The sequence below is a fragment of the Canis lupus genome, chromosome 24 (genome assembly GCF_011100685.1).
Source record: "Canis lupus familiaris isolate Mischka breed German Shepherd chromosome 24, alternate assembly UU_Cfam_GSD_1.0, whole genome shotgun sequence".
Taxonomy (NCBI): Eukaryota; Metazoa; Chordata; class Mammalia; order Carnivora; family Canidae; genus Canis; species Canis lupus.
In genome coordinates this window covers 909386-930494 of record NC_049245.1, presented here as the reverse complement: position 1 = coordinate 930494, position 21109 = coordinate 909386, and the positions used below count along the sequence as shown (strand labels likewise).

The 21109-nt window shown below is 46.7% G+C and overlaps 3 long non-coding RNA genes across 7 annotated transcripts in view; 2 read left to right on the top strand and 1 right to left on the bottom strand.

Moving 5' to 3' along the window:
* The window catches only part of LOC111092132, a 49370-nt gene extending 47954 nt beyond the window's left edge, over positions 1-1416 (top strand). For 2 of the 5 annotated variants that reach the window (XR_005377446.1, XR_005377444.1), the window contains exon 4: positions 330-1416. This is a non-coding gene — a long non-coding RNA (uncharacterized LOC111092132). The remainder of the gene's footprint in view (positions 1-329) is intronic. The other 3 variants (XR_005377447.1, XR_005377450.1, XR_005377449.1) reach the window with 3 other exon arrangements.
* Positions 1417-9499: 8083 nt separating this feature from the next.
* On the bottom strand, positions 9500-20152 carry LOC111092131. The gene is made up of 4 exons (XR_005377443.1): positions 19866-20152; positions 15690-15898; positions 10518-10705; positions 9500-10178 (listed from the first exon to the last, which is right to left on the bottom strand). It is a non-coding gene; the product is annotated as an uncharacterized LOC111092131 (long non-coding RNA).
* LOC119865607 lies at positions 11484-15061 on the top strand. The gene is made up of 2 exons (XR_005377452.1): positions 11484-11614; positions 14410-15061. It is a non-coding gene; the product is annotated as an uncharacterized LOC119865607 (long non-coding RNA).
* Positions 20153-21109: the final 957 nt, after the last annotated feature.

Below are 21109 nucleotides of genomic sequence, written 5' to 3'. Positions count from 1 at the left end.
ACTGCTGCCTGGCCACAGTTGGCATCCCCAAACTCAAGCGATTTAGTACAAACAGGAATAATAATAATCCCCACCTTCTGTAGCTATGATTGCTAGCAAATGTGACACTTGCAGCCATGTGACTCTGCAAATATCTGTCCTCCTGGGGCCTCAGTTTCCTCATGTGTGAATGATGTCGCACAGCCCAGAAGCATGTGGAGGAAAGGAAATGACTTCGTAAAGCTTTTGGCAATCCGCGCTTCACCCACAGTTGCCATCATCAGCCACGTGAACAGTCTCACATCCACTGTGTGACAGTTTTAGGATTATGGCTATCATTTCTGCTCTAGTTGGTTCTGGAAGCAGCCACCACAAGCAACTCCTGGGTAGCACAAGGCTCCATGGCACTGCCCCCGGACCCAGGGATGCCAGAAGGTATGCTGCAAGGGCCTGGGGGACGTTCCAGAGAGGAGCCACTCAGAGCAGAGACGATGGAGGGCACGCCAGAGGGTCTGTAACCCGGGAACCCAAGTGGACATACGTAGGGTGCTGGGATGGCGTGCATTTTCAAAGGTGGCCCTGTGACCCAAGAGCTCAACATGTGCCTGGTGAGCTTTCTCTGACTGCTGTGGGATGGCAGCGGCCACAGTTTCCCACCCCTGGTGCCCTTCAGTGGCACGCCTTGTGCCAATCTGTCATCATGCTGGTCACTGGGGTCCCCAGCTGCCACGGGCATTTCGGCCCCACTGCCCCTGTTGTGCAAGCTGGGGACTGCTTCTCTGCAGGGGCACTTTCTCTTCAGAGGCCCTAACCCTGCTGGCTGGGGTGAAGGAGAAGACAGCTAGGTGCCCTGGCGTAACTGCCGCTCAGACAGTGGCATGAGAGCAGAGCCAGGCCTACCTCTCCTGGAGGTGAGCTGGGGGCCAGACTGCCACCTGAGCAGCATTCACATTGGCCCTTCAAGTGCTGGGTTTCCTACTTTGCAGCCAGGGCTTACAGAGCTCCCTGAGTATCCTGGGGCGTCCCCAGAATCTGGTCTTCCTGACTGATCCAGATTATTCCATGGAAGTGTGGAACCCTCCCAGTCCTCACGAGGTATGAGGTGAGAGGTCAGAGCCCCGGCTCTAGATAAAGGCACCCTGTGAATTCTCTTCTGTGACTTCAGGGGACTGACTCCACTCTCCTGTGTCCTTAATTCTCCATCTGTAAAAGGCCGTGGTGACACCCTGACCCTCTGCCACAGAGCGGGAGGGGGGCAGACCATGAAGGAGCCAAGCAAGACATGCCGGGCCACCAGCCCACCTTGGTCACCTCTGTCGTGGTGTTTACGGGGCAAACAGATAAAGATGACTCCAGCTTATACACTTCATAAAAAAGCAGCTGACTGAATTTTGTGCTATTAAGTCATTTTGAAAATAAACCAAGTGACTTTTTTATATCCCTTTTTAAATAAATAGCAAATAACTGAACTTTTTACAAGCTGCTTTGTTTCCCTCGGCGTCTGCTTGGCAAGGGGCAGGGGAGAAGGAGAAGAAAGCAGGGCAACCAGGACGGGGTAGGGACACAGCTGTCCTGCTGCACCGGTACCTGGGGAGTGCCTCCAGGTAACACAAGCAGGTACTGGCTGCTGAGGTCGGTGACATGGTAAGACTGTGGGTGTGCAGAGGAACCCAGGGCCTGATGACAGAGAAAAGTCCTTCCGAATCAGACATTCCACCCGTGACTGCATTGTCCTGGACAAGAAGGCCTGATTGACACCCCAATACCAGCACCAAATCCTGTTAAAACTGACAAGAGTCAAAGTAGAGATGGCCCGCGGTGTACCGAGGCCCCACGTCTCAGGTTCCGGAGGATTCCGTGAAGGTGGAGTCCCATCACGTAGTTAGCTGCCCATGCTTACACCCGTTTGTCTAATTTTATTTCACCGGTGGCTAAGTTTCATCACCCTGCTGCTTTTCCCATAAACATTCTGGATTGTGTCTAGTTTCCATCTGAAACTATGAATTACATGACCCATGCCCTACCTCTCTCCAGCATGGCAAGGGAAACATTCCTGCTGACAGGACCCATCCCAGCCTATTTCCTATGAGCGTTTTGGTTTGTCTCATCTCCTTTCCCCAGTTCTTTCTAGAAGATAAAAGCTGGGAAGTGGCCTGATCCCCAGTCCTGGGAGAATGTAATAGTGCTGTAATATTCGGTGTCTCTCAAGCCAGAGGTGTCAGTCCCGGTTGGTGACAATCAGTAATAGCAAAGCCTTATAACAACTTCTAGCCAGGAGCCTCTTTACCAGAATGAGAACTGTTGGTCCCAGGCTAGGTCCAGCTCTTGGACATTTTTTTTTTTTATCATAGTCACAGTGTTCTTAAATTTTGAATTACTTATCAATATTTAGAAGTGTAAGATTTTGCATAAACATTTGGATTTCTGGCTGCTCCTGACAAATCAGAGTGTGTAGCAATGCTGGCCTCATGGCAACCATGCTCAGAGGTGCTGCTGTGCTGGCTTCGGTAGCCCTGGGGCCTCACTTCCACTAAACAGCATCCTGGTAACCCACCTATCTTCTACCTAAAGCTGTGATCATTCTTCAGCTGAAAGTCACCTGGGGTCTATCCAAAATTTTGTCCTTCTCTCTATATGAAGTGAGGCGTGGGCTGTCCTTCTAAACACATCCTATGACTCCTTGATGCCTCTCCAACAGATGTTCTTTCTTACTCTTCTGGAGAGGAACTCTGTTGTGTATCTGTTGGCAATAAGCTCCAGAAGATCCTCAGAGATTCCTTTATCCCGGCCTGAGCTGACAACATGCCCATCACCCTGACCAACATCTGAATCAAGGCAGACAGACCTGTGACACAGGCTGCCCACGTGGTGTGAAGGAGGAGAGCGATAGCCACTTGCCCTCAAACAGAGATGTGAAAAAGGTCCTCCTGTCCTCTTGAATGATTGTGTGAGCACTGGTCTACAAAGTTGCTGGGGTCAGGACAAGTTGGCATGCCTGGGAAAGTGGAAAATAAGAGATGACAAGGAACCTGGGACCTTAAAGGCATCACTGAATTGCTGCGTTAGCCGACCCTGAAATCACCCCACCTGAGACTCATTACATGGAATGATTAGCATTTTTGATTGTTTGAACTACCTATACTTTGGCTATTACTTGCAGTCAAAAGCATTCATTCCAGATTTTTGAGTCCTAAAGATTTTACCTGTGGGACAAGAGCTGACCTAGAAACCTTTCAAGTGCTTCCCGGGTGTGCAGAGCTTTGACTGCTTGCCAAAGCAAATCCCCACACATCAGTTCTCAGGGTCAAGCTATTTCCACCACCCTTACTGAAAGAGAGGAAAGAGAGAAAAGTCTCCCAGTGGGGCTATTGCTCATGGAAAAGTAGGCCTTCCCTTGCCAGGGGCTGACAGTGAGGGAGATGGCTCTTTATATGGGCAGATATTCCAGATGGTGGCATGGAACTGCCAGCATAGACATGTTTGGAAAGACCAGCTCTTGTCTGCTTGTCTATGTTCCAACAGCCTGCCTGCCCCTCGGGGCCCAGTGACAGCAGGGAGCAGTAGACAGCATAGAGGGGGCCATGGCACACATGCCTGAGCTGGCTAGAGACCTGGTGCCTGCACCTGCCACCACCTTCCTGTTTTGCATGGGGATGAAGTGGGTGGCAGAGAGGAAGGTGAGACACCAGGCTGCTGCAGGTTCCAACATCCAGAAGCCACTTCAGAACCACCCTGGAAGCAGGATGGGAGCCTGTTTGGGATGAAACACAATGTTGCCACATCACACAGATGGACAGTTCCCCATGATTTCCTAAAAAAAGTTAAATCTGGAACACCCAGAGGCTCCTGGCACTCCACCTGAGGGATCCAGCAAGCACACACTTGGAAAAGGCAGAAGTGACTTTGATGTGTTAGTGATTCATCTCTGAGCCCCTCCAGACAATTATAATTTTAAATGGTGACAAGTTTGCAGGAATTGGGTTGTCACATTGCAAAACCAGCTGGTTCCATAGAGTTCTCGGAAACATATGTATTTCCATTCAACTCTACATTTCAAGTTAGAGGCAGTAGGGGTGCAAAAGGACAGTCATTTGCTTTACCAGGAAACTGTATCATTCAATGGATCAATGTAGGGTCATAAAGGATGTGGGTGACCTGCTCCGGTAGAGGTTTTCTGTGGATTTCTTCTCCACAGAAGAAGAAACTGGAGCAGCAAAATGACTCGTGAAGGTACAGAGCAGTAGTGGACATTTCAGCTCCACGGAACAGCCTGAAAAGGGTGAGTCAGCAGTAGGCAAGGCTGGCTTCCCCAGGTCCTTGCACCCACCTGAAACATGCTGCGAAAATGTGCCTACAGGACAGCGTGTCCCCACCCCGGCCGATGTCCCCTTGCCTCCTGCCCCCACTGTGGTCCTCACAGTGTTGCATGTCACCTCTGCTTTCCTGCCATTCTCACTTCTCTCTTTTCTGCCTCTGTGATGACCTGAAGCTGCTCCCACTAAGGTCTAACCTCCATGGGTGACCCAAGCCCATGGGGTCCTCAATTACTCAACCTTCTGACTTTCTTCTGAAATCCTCTGTTCAAGGACACCAGGTAGTCCGCATCCCCGTAGATTCTTCTCCCGGTGGCTGTCTTCCTGGGTCCCTGTGTCTCCCTGCATGACCTCACCCCCACAAACACCCCCATTCCTGACCCAGCTACCTGCTTCTCACCTGGACTACTCCAAGTCAGCAAGACCAAAGTTGTGATCACTTTCTGCCCGGCCCCCTGAAGCACACAGTTACACAGGATGCACAGGGACCCTGCCTACCTTCCACCTCGCCCGACATCTCATAGATGCCATCGAGCCCAAACTGGCCTTCTTCTCCCTGCACAGTCACTTCCCGTGCTGCACTCCCACCACTGCTCAGGGGGACCTCTGCCTTGGGCTCCTGATGGGAGGCCTCTTCGGCTCTTGCCTCTCACGCTCCTGCTGGAAGGGAAAATCACTTTAAAGTATGACCCTGGCCCTTTCTTCTTCCGCCTCCACACACATATGCCACAACAAAATGCTGCAGCTTCCCACTGCTCTTGGGAGGAAAACCAAAACCCTAACATGGCCTGGTTAGTCCTGGTACTTTCCTCCTTTCTATTCTTATCTCTGCATCCTCCAACCGTAGCTCTGGGGGCTGCCGGGTCCTCCTCCCACAGGGCATTTGCAAGCTATGCACAACAGCCTGCTTACACACACACACGTACACACTCATACATGCATGCATGTCTGCACCCGCCTACACACATGCCCATCTACTCTCCTATACACATGCCTATACACATATATGTGTGTATACCTGCACACTCATACACATCCTTACATAGTCCTATACACACCCACACACATGCATGCACACCTACACACCCGTATGCCTGCACACACAGTCTTTTACACATACCTACACACACATCTACACACATCCATGCATGCACACCTACATACATACCTATACACACATCTACACATACATATGCCATGCAAACCTATGCATACACTCCTATACATGCACACATGCATGCTCCCCCATATACACACATATCCACACTCCTATACATGCTTACACATATTCACATGCATACACTTCTATACACATGCATATAAATACACTGACACACATTCCTATACACATACCTACACACATATCTACAATACCTACGCATTCCTATATACACAGACCCACATACATATGCCCTTGTATGCACACATATACACACATGCCTATTCACAGTACACACATGCCTAGACACACATACACATACACTCTTATACACATACATAGACATACTCTGATGCACACACATAGACATGCCTACATACACATAAACTAGTAAACCAGTTAACCTGTTTAACTTCTTTAAGTGTTGGTGAAGCTGTGCCCATCCTCTCAGAGTAGATCCAAATTCCCTGTTATTTGCTGTCAGAGCAAGCCTCCCCACATTGCACCTCTTCTTCTTGAAACTTCGTATATTTGTAACTTCACATAGGCATGTGATTCACAGTGTCTCCCTCTAATAACTGTAAACCCAACAGAGCTGGAAACTTGTCTTTCTTGTCATCACTGGTCCCTGGTGCCTGTTACAAGGAGTAGTAACTATTTGGTGAATTAACTGATGAATCTCTAGGGTGAGCATGGAGAGAAGTGGGATCAAGCAGGGGAAGGCCTGTTCAGCTGGGAAATCCAATGGACATTTAGGAAGCACATTGCCAACTTGTCTCAGGTATTTACTTTTCAGAAAGAGATAGATATGTTCAAATTTAAAAACAATAGGGGAAAGTTTGCTGGGCTGGTTCCTGGCCCCTTCTGCTTGCAGTTCCTCCATTCGTAAACGGGAATGAAAGAGAATTCATGACTTCCTTATGCTGGCCTTCACCATGGCCCACCAGACCCCTACTCACAAGTTGTGTAAAGGCTGCTTTCTCTATCTCCACCATCCTGTGGTCATGGGCATAAGTGCATCCTGGAAGACACACCAAGGATCCCATTGTGCTTGCCTTCTTTTGCTAACATCAGGGTTCTTAGATTTCTGAAGTAGGGTTGACATTGAGATATTATTTTCAAGGTCTACCACTCAAGTGGTGACTTTCTTATTGTGTGACTTTTTATAAAACATTAAAGCCCACTGTCTGAAATACACTGTAAAATGCTTTTAAAGGAATAACATCAACACAAAGGTGATGATTAGAACAAGTACAGAAGAGGAAACAGCAAGAAGAAAGCCATCTGGTCACACTCAGTTTTCATCATCCTTTAAGGCATCCCCATTTGGAGCAAAGTCTCTCTGATGTGAAGTGTTCAGATTGAATATTACCACCTTCAAAAGCAGGAGGGTCAAGGCAGAGACAAAATGCATCCCTAAGGCTGCCAGGAGGCAGACCAGGGACTGAAAACCTCCAAGCACCACTTCCCCTGGCTCCTGTGGTGATGCTGGGCATGATGCTCATTTTCAGTCACACATGACAATCACCGTGGGGGTGTGACAAACCTCAGTGCCAAGCCCCAGCCTGGGCCAAGTAAATCAGATTCACTGTCAGTGAGGCCTGGGCAGGGTGGCAGGGTTCTCTCTCTCTCTCTCTCTCTCTCTGTCTCACACACACACACACACACACACACACACCTATACCACATTGAGAACTCTAAGTCCTGGAAGAGCCTAAGTACTCAACATACACTCACTGAACAGAGCTGTGGTTTCCCCTCCAGAGAAGAACATAACTGTAGCTCCAGTGGAAACTTCTTTCCTAGCAGCTAGCATTTACCTGGATAATTTTGTACACTGCCATGCACAAAGCCCTTAGGCTGAGCAGGACATCTGAGCAGAACACACACCTATGATAACTGGGAGTTCAAAGTGCTTTTTCACACTTTGTCTCATTAATCCTCTTACTCACCTGCAAGGGAGGTCCTCCCAAGATCACATGGTGGGATGAGTAATGGCAATCCTCTTTGAGCTGGAATGCCGCACCCAAGACCAACTTGGAAGAGTGATGGAGGAGTGAGGAATAATAGTCAATGGAGGATCTAAAGCTGATGAAGGAGCAAAAAGGGATGATACAGCCAGGTATGATGATGCACTCGAGAGTGACCAAGGAGCCAGGAGTGATGATGGGACCAGGTGTGATGATGGACCCAAGAATGATGATGCACTCAGGGGTGATAATGGGACCAGGAGTGATGGTAGAACCAAGAGTTATAGAGGAACTAAGAATGGCAGAGGACCCAGGAGTGATGATGGGAGCAGGAGCAATGGTGGAACCAGGAGTGATGATGCACCCAGAAATGAAGGAAGAATTGGAAGTGATGGTGAGGTCAGGAGTGATGGTAGAGCCAGAGGTGATGATGTACCCAGGAATGACAGAGGAGCCAGGAGTGATGGCAGGATTAGGGTTGATGGTGAAACTAGGGGATGGTGTACCCAGGAATGATGGACAACCAGGAGTGATGGTGGGACCAAGGTTGATGATGGGACCAGGAGTGATGATGCACTCAAGAATGACAGAGTCAGGAATGATGACAGGACCGGGGTTGATGGTGGAACCAGGGGGGATGATGGGACCAGAAATGAGGATAGGACCAGAAGGGATGAGGGGACCAGGAGAGAGAGTGATGGTGAAACCAGGAGATGAGATCCAAGGTCATGACAAGACCAGGGCTGATGATGAGACCAAGGGTGGCAGAGGAACCAGGAGTGATGATGGGAGTAGGAATAATGGTAGGATCAGGAGGGACAATGGAACCGGGAGTAAGAATGTGACCTGGTTCCAGTGCTCAGAGGACTGGAGTGCTGGTGGGGTCAGGAACAGTGTTGGGACCAGGAGAAATGGTGGGACCAAGCCTGATGATGGCATCAGGAGTGTTGATGGGCCAGGAGTTATGGAGAAGGCAGAATTCTAACACAGACCTGAGGCTGACAGAAGGGCGGCACCCAGGTAAACATCCCTCAGGGATGGGTGATTATTCATTTCGACCTAACAAGCCACATGTGTTTGGAGACTATCAGGAAAGGGCATCCGCCTGAATCCTACCTGTCTGAGTCCAGCCCCTCTGAGACTGCTGTATGAATTCCATGTTCACACAATAACCTGTACATAGATGTCGATAGCAGATTTATTCATAATAGTCCAAAACGAGTAAGAACCCAAATGTTCTTCGACTGGTGCATGGTTAGATAAACTGCTGTCCATCAATACATGAATACAACTCAGTAATAACAAGGTAAGAACTATTGGCACACTTGTCAATTCCAGAGAATAATGCCGAAGGACAAAAGCCAGTCTCCAGGGTCACATGCTGTATAGTTCCGTGTATATACTAATTTTGAAATGATTAAATTTCAGCAAGGAAAGACAAAACTTTTGGTTGCCATGGTGGCAGTGGGGGTGGGAGGCAAGTGGATATGGTTGTAAAAGGACAGGAGGCGTCCCTGGATCAAGGATGATGGAAATGCTCTATCTTGACTGCATCACTGTCAGTATCCCAGTTGTGATATTGTGTTATGGTTCTACGAGATGTTACCAGTGGGAAGACTTAGTAAAGGGAACATGGGATCCCTCTGTGCTATTTCTTACAAGCTGTATGTCAATGTACAAGGATCTCCAAATTAAAAGTTTTTTTTTTTTTTTTAAAAGGAGAGGGTCTTGGGCACAAGTTTATTCACACACGCATAAAATCTAGGTGGAATTTGCTCCATCACCTGTTAGCTCCAGACAAGCCAAACCCATTCACCAAGTCCTGCCAGCAGCCACTACTGTCTCAGAACTGAGGCCAGAGTTGGTCCCCTGGTGCCCCACAGCTTCATGGTAGGACCGAGCTACAGGCCCTAGAAAGGAAGGGGGCAAGCTCAATGTATGGGAAGTACAAGAAGCCATCGAACATGTCTGTGAGGGCCACCAAAGGACCAGTAAGCAACGTGACCTCCATTAACCCACGAGGAGGCCTCCAACTGTCAGCACAGCAGCCACACCTCTGCAGCCATTATCTCCACAAGGTTCTGTTAAAGTGTTAGCACAACACCGAGACAAATAACTTAGCTATCTCTATACTGGCCAAGGCCATCAATGTTTCTTATAAAGAACCAGGTAATGAATATGTTTAGCTTTGCAGGCCACACGGACTCTGTCACAACTGCTTAGTTCTGTCTTTGTAGCTCAAAAGCACTTTACAATATGCAAGCAGATGGGCATGGCTGTGTTCCAATAAAGCTTTATTTACGAAAACAGGCAGCAGGCAGGATTTGCTCCATAGGCCATAGTTTGCTGACCCCCACCATGCCCACTTCTTACATCTATATGACATTTTTGCAATTCCCATGGCATATCCACCACCAGTGGGGTGTGGGTAACTCCACAAGCTCAGGAGTGGACTTCCCTTACGGGGGGGAAGTCTGGGATACTGAGGGCCAGATAAGGGTCAGGGGGGCAAGCAGGGGAAATTGAAGGCCGGTTTGGACATCCCATGCTGTCAGGAATCCTTATAATAGGGTGGGGATAAAGCCAGGAATGGGGTGTGTTATTTTATCCATCAGCAAACAATGGCAAAGCGGTAACTGTCTCATTTTCCCATCATGCCAGCTCATGAGATTTTTCTCTTCGTGCCAGAGCGTATGTTCACTTATGCTGATTCTGATCCGGGCTGATACTAGGATTGTGAATCAGAAAAGGAAGACACTGTGGAGGCAAGAAACCCAGGGCTTTAACCAGGTCCTGCCCTCACCAGCTGCGGGACCTCGGAGCACTCGTGCTTCCCTTGGGATTGCTGGAAAATGGGAGGCAGTTGAAAGTAACTTCTTCTCTGATATTTCAGAGAGGGGGACAGACCATGAGAGACTCTTAACTCTGGGAAACAAACAAGGGGTGGTGGAAGGGGAGGAGGGCGGGGGAACAGAGTGACTGGGTGACAGGCACTGAGGCGGGCACTTGACGGGATGAGCACTGGGTGTTACATGCTGGCAAATCGAACTCCAATAAAAAAAAATACAAAAAAAAAAAAAAAAAAAAAGAAAGTACCTTCCTCAAATCACAGGATCCTTCATGTCATGAAAAGTAAGCTTTCGTCTGTACACAGCACGATTCTTTGTATCAGGAGATTCGGTGAAGTTGATCATACTTAGAGTCCTGCCCTGCTGCAAACTCTGCTTGTTGACTTCATACCTGATTTTCTCCCAAATTCATGTCTATATCTGGGTAGAAAGCCCCTGGAGAAACAAAATGTATAAGTTACAGTCCATCTTGGGTATTAAGTTCCTTATCTAAAGCAGACAAAAACCTTGGGAAATGACTCAAATGCCGGGAAGGAAGTTTAAAAAAAAAGAGCTCATTTAAAGCAAGAACAAAAAATAATGAAAGGCGAGTTAAAATAACAAGGAAAGCCTATGACATCAGCACCATTTTTCCTCTCCACGGTGCCAAGCCCACTCAGAGGAGTGCTGGGTGAATTTTGCAGTGGTGGGTGGGGGATGGAAGGGTGAGATGCTTCCTGAGAAGGCAGAACAGGTAACTTCCTTTGTGCACTATCACCCCTCTCTGCAGTGTAACTCACCTCTGGGAAAGGGCACACGCCGTAACGCAGCAGCTTGCTGGGTTCTCAGCAGCTGGACTCACTCCCCAAACCCACTCACTCCCAAGGCAAGAAAAAGAAGGCCCCCATGCCAGGGACCACTGGCCCCCCTTCAAACATTGTCACCTCAAGATAGTGTCTCTGGACCCCGACAGTGGAGACGGTCAGTTTGGGGGGTCCCACCTACAGAGCCGTGAGGCGTGCGCTCTTGCCTCAGCTTCCTTTGCCCAGCGGTTTTTGTGAGACCGTGCCACACTGCACGCGGTGGTCGACGGCTGGACTTCATGTCCTGGTTAAGTGTCCCCCTGGGTGAACGTGCCAAGGTTTTTAAATCTATTCTGCTATTGAGGAGACTTGGGGGGTTTCCAGATTCTGCTGCACACAACAGAGGTGAACGCCCTGCCACTCTGAATCTGAAATGCATCACGACAGAGGCGTCCCACTTGGTGCTCCTCTTTCTCACTCACTGCGCCCTCCTCAGTGAGTTACCGACTCCTTGATGCTCTGAGCTCTAGGGGCCTTTCCTTCCAGCAGAGACAGGGGACAGGTAAGTGGCACACCTTTGGACTCCTTCCTCATGTTGCGCTGGACCAGCCCTGCATCCACCTGTCTGAGCCAGGATGTCTTTAAAACTCCCCAGAGGTCCTGCTCCTACCCTCACTTCAGTCCCACTCACTGGCAGCCTGAAGGCCTCACTAAGCCACGGGGCTTTGAGATTTAAAAAGCAGTGTTGCTCTCATGACTAGGTTAAGAAAATCAAGACAGAGCTTGATCAATTGAAGAGAAAATGTGACTAGAGTCTGGGAGAAGATGGGAAGGAGGTGTGTCAGGAAAAGTCTTGGGGTCCTTAGATCTGAGCTAGGTTTTAAAGGATACTGTGCTTTTGACTGGGGAAAGGGTTGGGCCTTGACACCCATCCTCTTCAGGATGAGAAACAGTATCTACAGATTTGGAAACAAGGCCCCACGTTTGGAGGAAAAATGGGGGTGGAACCAAATTGCTAAATTACGTTCTTTTCACCCAAGTGCCTTAGCCAGGCACTGTGCAATCTGCGTGGTGGGAGAAAAGGAGCAAGGTCCCAGGCACAGAGGGGCCCTCAGTCCTGAGAGCGGGGCTGGCACTGTGATGTGTGGCCTTTGCCTCCCGCCAGGGCGTGGCTAACCATGAACCCTGTGCCTGCCAGGGGGCTCATGCCCCCATGTCCTCTCCTTCCTGGAAGCTGCTCACCTGCCCTTGGACCCAAGAAGTCTGCCTTCTCACTAGCAGGAAAGCTAATGCACGGGGCAGGATTTCTAGGAGCCTTCCGCAAGGCCAGGTCTGCAGAGAGCAACCAGTGACTTGGTTTCCTGTGAGCTCACCTTGACGTGGCTCAGAGGACAGATACGTGGCGGGGCCTCCCAGGGGTGCCTGCCAGCTCAACCCCCATTCCGTGGGAGGGCCACGGTGGCTCACACTGGGCTCCCTTGGCGGCCACCCTCCTCCGACGGTGCGAGGCCTATTGGCACCTGTGGCAAGTGCCGGAGGCCATGTATTTCCCAGAGACTTTCTGCAGAACTAGCAAGTTTTAAAAAGTGGATGTGCACATATGTATGCGACTTGAAGTTCCAGCCTTATTTACAGGAATACAATGAAATTAGTTCCCTTCCTCTTCCAGAGCTCCAGGCTTCCTCCTTCCCACAGGGTCCCAGTCGGAAGGACTCCCAGTACATCCTTCCACGGTTTTCTCTTCAAATATAAACATGTCCATATATGTGCAGTCCTGTCATGCGCACACTTTGTCACTTAGAAATATGTCTTGGAGATTGTTCCTTATCAGCTCCAACAGCTCTGGCACTTGATTCTCAAGTCTGTGTTGGATAATTTAGTCATAGCACATGCCATTAGTCAGACCCCAGCAAACTCCTTTTTTTTTTTTTTTTTTTTTTTTAGTAGGGAACATAGATGGATGGAGTTTATTTAAGATTCTAGTGTGTTGGTTTTTTTTTTTTAACTAAAATGTAATAGATAGCTCTAAAGTTAACCCTTTGTGAGCTGTGTGTGTGCATCCTTTTCCCTCAGTTTGTCATTTGCCTTTTGACTTCATTTATGATATTTCTTTTTAGTTTCCAGACAATTCTAATGTTTATCTACTTAAATTTTTTACCTACGTCTTTTATGGCTTCCGAATTTGTATTTTATGTGAGCAGAGTTTTTCTTATCACACACCTATAAGAGAATGCTTGCGTGTTCCCATCATTTCACAGTTTTACATTATATTTATTTTTTGTTACATCTGGAGTCTATTTTGATCGATGGGGAAAGTTATAGATTTCATTTAGTGTTTTTCCAGATGGTTATCTACTTCTCTAATTTCATTTACTGACAAAATCTTCCTGCTGTATGTATTTGAAATGCCATTTCATTACAAAAGAAGCTCTGATATTATTCAGGAATATTCTGCTCTCAGTTCTCTTCATTGGCCCGTGTATCTGTCCATACACCAAACCACCACATCGCTTACACCTCCAACGTCTATGACACTGACATCTGAATTTTCTGTGCCTGAATCTCCTCTTGATCCTTTTATTTCCCTTGCCTTTCCTTTTCTGTAGGAACTCCCTGTAGATAAAACCCAGCTTATCTAGTTGAAACTAAACTATCTTTCTATTTTTATTTAGACAATCATGAACATATAGATCAACTGGAGAACAGTTTCAAGTCGATAATATGAAGGATTTTCAACCCCAGAAGAGAGAATATCTTTCCATGTAGTCATACTGTTCATTTTTCTTTTCTCTTTGGTGTTTTAAGTTTTCATCACAAGGATCATTTTTTCTTCTTTGGAGTTTTTAAATTTTTTTTATTTGCTATATAAATGGGATATATTTTGTCCATTTTATCCAACTGCTTTTGGTTTTTATAAAGTTATTGATTTTTGCAAATTAAATCTGTAGCCAAGCACTTGACTGAACTACTCATTATCTAAAATAATTTTTCAGTTATTTTTATTATTTCATACATAATATATTTTACCTGCAAACATAATAACTCACCTCCTCACTTGTATTTTTGACCTCAATATTTCTTCTATGGTTAATTTCACTAAAGAGCACTTCAAGAATATGTTCTATCGCGTGACATTAGTTGACATTTTTGTTTGAGGCTTTTATGGGAATGTTATTAGCATTTCATCATGAAGCATGCATTTTTATCAAAACATTTTTATCATGTTGTGGAAACAAATATCTACTCCTATTCCGTTGATTTTTAAAATCAGAAATATGCTGAATTTCATCAAATGCCTGCTGATCCTGAAAAAGATCATGAAAATGATTGCATGTCTTTTCTCTTTTGACTTAGTAGGAGATGCAGGTAGAGCCCCCACTTCCGAGTCCCGCACTTGAGATCTTCGTTCAAGCTGGGTGTGCTCATCTGCCGGCTGCTGGAAGTGGCAGTCCCCAAGGGCTCACTGTTGTCACCTCTCAGACCCCAAGAGCCTTTTCCCAGAGATCCCTTGGAGGCGGGGACAGCCCACACCGTGGCGGGGCTGGGACAGTTACAGAGCACCAGGAGTACCTGGGCCTCCAGCTGGAACAGGCAAGGGGTGCAAATCACCCTCAGGGCCCCTTCGGATCAGACCCAAGCTGATCTCCAGAGGAAACTCCTATTCACCCTGTGTCTCCTACCTGCTCCTGCCCCTTAGAGCTCTCCTGAGAAAGCATCTGTGTAAGAATGCCTGCCTCAGGCTCTGCTAAGTCAGACATAAAGTTATATGAATGGTAATTGACTCCCTAACTTGGCCCATGCTTGCATTTTGAGGAGGAACCCTACATGGTGGGGTTTCCTGTCTTCTTTAATGTATTCCCGGATGGTATGTGCTAGTATTTCACTTATGATGTTTTCATTAATGGTCATAAAAAGATTGTCTATTGTTTGATTTTTGTGTTTTCTCAGGACTTGGCATCATATTTGCTGAATAAAAGTAATTACATAGCTTTCTCTTTTTATCTACCTAGAACATTTACAATGCATTGGAATTATCTGTTACTTAAATTTGAGGGTTTCGTGACATTTCATAAAAATTATCTGGACCTCAGTGGAGGTGAACAGACCTTCAGTAACATTCTCAGTTGTTTCATGGCAACTTGTCTGTTTAGATATTCTTTTTCTTTTGAAGTCACAAGTATTTTTTCCTAGATAAGGAAAAATACAGATACTATGTTTCCAGAGTAACAGCCAGTCTATTTTGTTTACACAGTTTTAAACAAAATATACTTCCCAAATTACTTAAATTCATCTGCTTTTCGTGTTAGTTCTTCATCTTATTTCTACCCTTGTGCTTTGAGCTTCCTTTTTTTTTTTGTTTCCTTATTATAATAATAGTTTGGAGGGAGTTGTATGTAAAAACTATAGTTAATGCTTTAAAATGAAGAATAAAATAAAAGTTAAAAAAATTTCAAGTAGAAATCATGCCAAGTTCCATTACTCTGAGATGACACTATTAATAATTTCTCCTTCATAATGTGCTTACATATCTATGCATCCAAACATGTGCAGTCAGCATAAGTTGGATAATATCCATGTGATTTCAACTATAGCCATCGTTTTTTATTTTTTAAAAAAAGTGTTTTTATCTTGCTTACCTCTTTTCTTTGGCATGCGCACACAGACACACGCACACACACATATGGTTTTTCATTGAATTTGATAGCTGGTGATTTTCTCCAACCTTGTACTTTGAAGTTCTTTGTGCCTTAGTTTCTTAGATGGAGTTTTCTGATACTCATTTTTCTTATTGTGTTTGGTTGGCTTTAAAGAGGGGAGCTGGACACAGTTGCTCTCATTCTGGTATCTTTAAAGGAAAGACCCTTATATTAGCTCTCAGTGGCTACTGTAACAAATTAGCATGAGTTAGTTGCTCAAAATAACACAGATATGTTATCTTAAGGTGTTGGAGGTCAGAGTCTGAAATGGGACTCATGAGGCTAAAATCCAGATGTAAGCAGGGCCATGTCTCCTATAGACTCCTGACAACCATCTCCTTGCCTCCCCCAGCTTCTAAATGCTGCCTGTATCCATTAGCCCATGGCCCCTTCTGTCTTCCTAGCCAACACTGGAGGTTTGAGTGTTTTTCCTGCTGCATCATCCTGACCCTCCTACTTCCTTCCCTCACTTACAAGGACCTTTTTTGATCACATTGCGGCTTCGAGATAATCCAAAATATCTCCCCATCTTGAGTTCAGCTGACCAACAAACTTATTTTCGTCTGTGATCTTAGTCTTCCCTCACCATGTAGCATAAGATACTCACAGGTTGTGGGGGTTAAGATACAGATACCTTTGACTTTGTCTATCACAACCTCCAAACTACTCCCATAGCCCTGGGACTCGATCCCATGACATTTGCTGAGGTTCATGCGGCAGGACCTTTGGAGAAGCAGGCTGGGACGAGAGACATAGTCAAGAGGAAGTGAATTTCCTGGGCCTGAGCTTTGTACACATGCAGGCAAACTTCCCCCCTACAGAAGGCTCTTCTGGGCTCACACCTTCTTAAGCAACAACAAACATATTAAGTCATCACAGTTGACCTTTGAACAGCACAGGGGTTAGGAGCACTGACACCCCGCATAGTTGAAAAACCACATGTAACTTATTACTCCCCCCAAATTAACTACTAATAGCCTATTGTTGACTGGAAACCTCACTAACAACATAAAAGTCATTGACCCATATTTTGTGTGTTGTATGTATCATATACTATATTCTTACAGTAGAGTAAACTAGAGGAAAGAAAATGTTAAGAAAATCATGAGGACAAGAAAATGCACTTTCGGTATTGCACTGTTTTTATAGGAGGGAAACTGAGTGAGGAAACATTAGAGAGGGAAGCAAACCACGAGAGACTCCTAACCCTGGGAAACAAACAAAGGGCTGCAGGAGGGGAGGGGGCGGGGGGTTGGGGTGACTGGTGATGGGCACTGAGGAGGGCACTTGATGAGAGGAGCACTGGGTATTATACTGTATGTTGGCAAATTGAATTTAAATTAAACATTTTTTAATTGCTTGGCTTGCAAAGGATAAAAATTTTTTTTTGATAAAAATTTTTTAAATTAAAATCAATCCTTTTATAAATGTGCCCATGCAGTTCAAATCCATGTTGTTCAAAGGTCAACTGCATTTTCCTCAAACTTGTAATTAAGGAGCTAACGATCAGAGTGGTTCAGGGCCAGCTAGTGGTAGAGTCTGGGACTGTAGCCCACGTGCCCTACACTCCCTCAGCACGCAGGAATCATGCCAGGGACTTAACTCAGGAGGACTTTGTAGGAAAGTACTCTTCTGCTCCCTCATCGAGCCTCTCAGCTGGCCTTTACACATCAGAAAAGGGCAAGAAGTTGTTCCCCTTATAGACTAATAGGCTATCTGAGAGTTAAGGGTGTTTTCTGTCACCAGAGGGAAGCTTCTTCTCAGATGGCTGGATCTGCTACAACACAGTGGAGTAACAGCGGCGGCCAGTGCCCGTCGTACCCCTGGCCTTCCCTCACCACATGCCATCCTGACATCCAACTGTGTGCGCCGACACCTCTGGGCTCAGGCCGGGGCCAGGCACCAGCCAGTCATGAACCTCAGCCCACCTGGCCCTCCAACAAGACAACTGTGCAGTGTGTGCAACAGCCCACTCTCAGGCTCCACAGCAGGATGAGGCTCCAGTTCCCATGGGGTCACCTGCTGGTAGCCCTTTCTGCTGTTCCGTTTCCCCGACAAATGAAGAGCTGCAGGAGCTTTCAGGCACCTGTGCCCATGTTCCCATGCTTATCGAAAGAGAAGCCTAAGAGACGTGTCTGCCCCTATAGCCCTCTATTCCTGGCAGGTGATGGTTCTTCACCAGGCACCGTCTCTTTCCAGAGCATTCCTTCTCTGCACTGATGGACACTCCACCTCCTATTTTTTTTTTAAAAAAACTACCTATGTTTGTAGCTTAAATACCTGACACTGGGGACACCTGGGTGGCTGAGTGGTTGAGCATCTGCCTTTAGCCCAGGGCATGATCCCGGAGTCCCAGGATTGAGTCCCACATTGGGCTCCTTGCATGGAGCCTGCTTCTCCCTCTGCCTATGTCTCTGCCTCTCTCTCTCTCGAATAAATAAATAAATAAAATCTTTCAAAAAATAAAAAAAATAAATGCCAGACATTGTGCTAACAATGTCACAGACCCCATTATATCCTTTAACCTGAATAATGAAAGTGGGGCTTATTCCCACCGTTTCCAGATGTAAGAAAGAAACTCAAAGAACCCAAGCACCAGAAATTGCAGAAAAGCCCAGATCATGCAGGAATGATGGTCCTAACATGTCAGAGGCACACTGCCTCAATGAAAGTGTCTGTTCTCATTCACAAGGTTGATCTCCTCAGCCAAGGTTAGTGATGATCAGTCTGGTAGGAGCCTGTCCCCTGACTCATTTCTGAGAAGTAAAGCTCCTAAGGAAAGGTACCACCACCCTTATACCTTTATGTCCCGGGCCCCACAAATCAGGAGGCTGTGCTTTGGCTGGCTCTCTCCCCAAAGAGCAAGGAGTCTACAGTTAAGGGCTGCATCCACCCAGAACCTGTGACCCCTGCCTCTGGACCACACTCTCAATAGCTGACATGTGCAGTGCTGGGTGGGCTCTTTCCTGAATAGCCTGTCCTCCTATGGAAGGAATAGCCCTTGGTGCCCCTGACCCCAAAGTGTGGCCTTGGCTGTTTGATGGATGTTTGTGGGGTGGGTCTGCACGGTTAGGCCGCCTGGATATCATGCACGAGCACACGAGACCCCTTGAGGTGCAGAACAGATAGGCAGGAGGAGCAGGGAGGCTACCATGGGCCGAGGGCCAAGAGGAGCTTTGCCACAGATGCTGTGTTCCACCAGGAACGTGGAAGAGTCTGAGGACCCTAACTTTGGACTTCCAGGAATTCTGGGTCATGAGGAAGGTATATTTATCAAGATAGCAAGATAAATTTGTTTCATTTAACAGTTTGTTGGTGCGACTTCAGAATTTTAAATATTGAAATCTGCAGTAGACAGGCCTCTTGTTGTGCTCTGGCTTTAGGCTCCAATATCTTAGAGGCAGCCTGTGGGGGTGTGAACAGTGGGTACAGGGAGTGCAGAGGAGATTCCAGGGCTTTCGGAAGCCCCAGTGCCCAACCTGCCAACCTTGGCCCAAGCGGGCTGACCCTGTCCACGTTGGCAAGGCCTACCCACAGGTCTCTGTGCCCAACTCTGGAAGTCACTTTGGCTTGTGAACTCCTCAGTGACTTCAAGGCTTTGTGAGACATCACTGCTTTGTGAACAAGGAGACTTATAGTCTGCGGGGCGAGGAGAAATCTGCCTTGTGCAGGTCAGCTGAAGCTGCTTTTGGGCTTCTGGAAATCACAGCACACATGATCGTGACACCAAATGAAATGATGAAGCTTTACAGACTGCTTTCAGAGAAATGACCAAACCGAGTCTGGCAAATCTCTCTTTCCTGACAGAGGTGCTCAGAATGGATCCAGCTTTCATTAGGACTATCTGTAGTGTGGCACAGGTTCCTCTCCATTGGATGGCTCATTCTGGCCTTGTTCTTTCTTTCTTTCTTTTTTTTTTTTCTTTTTTAAAGATTTTACCCATTCATTCATGAGAGACAGAGACACAGGCAGAGGGAGAAGCAGGCTCCCTGTGGGGAGCCCAATGTGGGACTCCATCCCAGGATCCCAGGATCGTACCCTTAGCCAAAGGCAGACACTCAACCGCTGAGCCACCCATGCGTCCCTGGCCTTGTTCTTCTTTTTAAGATGACTTACCAGAGACGTGCTCTGATGGTGGAAATCAGTCCCTAGTCTTAGCAGAAAGTATGCATTTTTCTTCTGCTTGCAGCAGATCTTGACTTATGTGCAAAAGAAGTCTAGCAGGCGACAATTGACACATTTCTCCCCAAGATGTTTCATAGTAAAGTACTTTTACTTCCCATGAGTTCACTTCCTAAAGGAAAGATTGATCAGTAAGTATTCTACTAGATCTAGCTAAAGTCACTCCTTTTGGTTGAACTGAAGTTACAAATATCAACAAACAGTCACATGTTTTTCACAGCCTCCTGTCTAACATTTTAGGAATGTTCACACTGGGGATTATGATGTCAGAGCTTCTCAAATATTAGCATGCATTGGAATGACTGGGTGGCTCCTACAAGAAGCAGAAGCCTGGCCTCCACCCCAGATTTATAAGAGCTGATCTTGGGGGCCAGAGTGGGGACACCCACCCTTCTAATTAGCACCTTAGTTGATTCTGATGGAAGCAGATCACAAACCATGCCAGGGAAACACACAGAGACAGCACTGTCCACAATGCTTATGCGACATCCAGAGGTTGTGGGGCCAAGTTTTGGGGACAAAAATCTGTCTTTGAAATAAGATGGAAGGAAGAAGTTTGCCCCAGATTACAAAGAATTCTTTAGTCAAAAAATAAGCATGGAATATCAAAAATGTTTAGGTATCTAAGTTCATAACGATACAAAACACACATGGAAAACCAAAATTATTAGACACTGGTGGACAAATCATACTCGCCCCCTAAAGCAAGGCCCTCAGTCTCCTAACCCCTGGAAATGGGTCCTGCCAATGCTCTGAGTGAGCTTGGAGGCAGGTCCTTCCCAAGCTGAGTCTTTGAGGAAACCACAGCTCCAGCTACTTCTTGGCTGCAGCCTGGTGAGACTGTGCAGAGGACAGGCTGCTCAGACACATCTTGAGTCCTGACCTACAGGAAATGGGAGATACCGAAAGCAGGTTGCTATAGGCTGTTAAATTTGTGGTAATTTGTTACCCAGCAATAGAAACGGATACTTCTGGGCACCTGGGTGGCTCAGCAATTGAGCATCTGCCTTTGGCTCAGGTTGTGATCTTGGAGTCCTGGGACCAAGTCCCACATCGGGCTCCCTCCAGGAAGCCTGCTTCTCCCTCTGCCTATGTGTCTGCCTTTCTCTGTATCTCTTATGAATAAATAAGTAAAATCTTTTTTAAAAATCCTCTTAAAAAAAAGAAAAAGAAACAGA